Source organism: Protobothrops mucrosquamatus, unplaced genomic scaffold, assembly GCF_001527695.2.
Source record: "Protobothrops mucrosquamatus isolate PMUCROS unplaced genomic scaffold, P.Mucros_1.0 scaffold3050, whole genome shotgun sequence".
Lineage (NCBI taxonomy): Eukaryota > Metazoa > Chordata > Lepidosauria > Squamata > Viperidae > Protobothrops > Protobothrops mucrosquamatus.
Genome location: NW_015389063.1, coordinates 68,822 through 70,975, shown reverse-complemented (window position 1 = coordinate 70,975; position 2,154 = coordinate 68,822). Strand labels below are relative to the sequence as shown.

At 47.9% G+C, this 2,154-nt stretch overlaps 1 pseudogene; it reads right to left on the bottom strand.

Moving 5' to 3' along the window:
- Positions 1 to 1,923, bottom strand: part of LOC107296954 — an 18,675-nt pseudogene extending 16,752 nt beyond the window's left edge.
- Positions 1,924 to 2,154: the final 231 nt, after the last annotated feature.

Below are 2,154 nucleotides of genomic sequence, written 5' to 3'. Positions count from 1 at the left end.
CCTAAGGAGGCCCTCTCTGTGGGAGCGGACTGGTCGAAGGGAGGTATTTGGTAGGAGGCGGTCTTGCAAATACCTAGGTCCATTGCCATGGAGCGCTTTAAAGGTTGTTACTAACACCTTGAAGCGCACCTGGAAGGCCACAGGCAGCCAGTGCAGCTCACGCAGGAGAGGTGTTACATGGGAGTATCTAGAGGCCCCCAAAATCCCCCGCGCAGCCGCATTCTGAACTAGCTGGAGCCTCCAGGTGCACCTCAAGGGGAGCCCCATGTAGAGAGCGTTGCAATAGTCCAGGCGGGAAACGAGGGCTTGAGTGACCGTGCGTAGAGCGTCACAATCCAGAAAGGGGTGCAACTGGCGTATCAGGCGAGCCTGATGAAAAGCCCCCCTGGCCACAGCTGTCATATGATCGTCTAAAGACAGCCGAGTGTCCAGGAGGACGCCCAAGTTGCGGGCCCTCTCCGCGGGGGCTGACTCGCCCCCGATAGCCAGGGATGGAGCCAACTGGCTATGTTGTGACGCCGGAAACCACAGCCACTCGGTCTTGCACGGGTTGAGTCGAAGCCTGTTCCTCCCCATCCAGACTCGCACGGCCTCCAGGCACCGGGACATCACTTCCGCGGCATCGTTGGGGTGGTCCGGGGTGGAGATCAGAGGAATGGACCCCTCTGGTTGAAATAACAAAATTGAAAGCAGTTCACAAATGCTGTACAGAGAGAATCCGAGCCTTAGGTTCACCTAATCCAATATTAATCTTTGATTGCTTTGTTCTTCTGTGGTTTGTGGTGCACAATTGGGAGGGAGCTCTAGAAGCTGGAAAAATAGAATTAAAATGACTTTCTTTAAAAAATAAACCTTTTCTCTCAGAAAGGAGTGGGTAGAAGATGGTTGACACCCAAGAGAGAAAATTATGAGGGGATTTAGGACTATTTCTATTGTAAGAATTGTGCTCATCCTATTAAATAAGCACAATCAGTTTCACCTCTCCGCATATGGGAAGGACTAATCTATTTGGCTGCAGGAGACAAATATTAGCCTACACAATCCATTAATTGACCATCATCTAGAAGTGGATTGAGAAAGCCACACAACCATTAACTATTATTCCCTCTTGATGATTACAACTGTTTTTAGTTTGGCAAGTGACCCAGCCTCTCATAAGAATGGCAGTTTGTATGGCTTGAGCTGGTCCAGGCAGGATGAGACCTGAGATCAGTTAAGTTGAACAGGACCACATACTTGAATGGCAAGAACTGGATTTTACAAGTTTCCATCTACTAAAGTAGGCTTATTCTAAAGGATGTAATTCAAGGGAAGTTGATGCGAGTTTCAGAGGGACCAGACAGTAACAGGAAGGAACGTTTTCCACAAGCTTTCCTCACCAAAACCATTATGAAAATCCACAGTTAGTTATCACTGTATTATTGTGCAAGAAGACATTTTAATCACAGATTGGGCAATGTCCAACCCTTAAGAGTTGTCCTGAAGTCCTCCCAACTCCCTGTCCCTTCCACACAGCACCACCTCCACTTCCCTGAATATTCTCAGCACTCACTGCAATGATCTCGAGAACTTTGTTCTTGCTGATCTCTCCGCTGCGGTCTACATCGAAAAGCGAGAAAGCCCATTCCAGCTTAAGGTCAGTCTTGCCCGTTGAGGTCAGATGATGTACTCCTGGAAATCAAGAGTCCCATCATCATTGGTGTCAAAGCTTCGGAAGACATGCCGAGCGTAGACCTTGGGGTCAGAGTTGGGGAAGAAATTGGCGTAGATCTTTTCAAAGTCAGCTTTACCGATGCGCCCGTTGGGGCATTGTTTTTTGAAGGCGTCGTACCATTTGACCAGCTCGTCCTCTGAGTACTTTGTGTTCATTTTCAAATCCTCAAGGATCTCCTTGGAGATCATCCCACTCTTCTTATTACCCATTGTTTGGTTGGACGCTCACCTTACTAACAACGCTTCACCAAATGCTGCTAGAACTAGCCTGTTTTCTCTTATCTCCACTTATCTCTTATCTCCACTAGTGGAAGGGCAGGTGACCAGAATACCTTCTTATATAGACTGCTTGGGATGGGCCTTTGAACCTGCTCCATGCCTCCCCTAATGGTCATGAATGCACAAAACCGTATATCACACATATAAAGGGAGAGACTATTT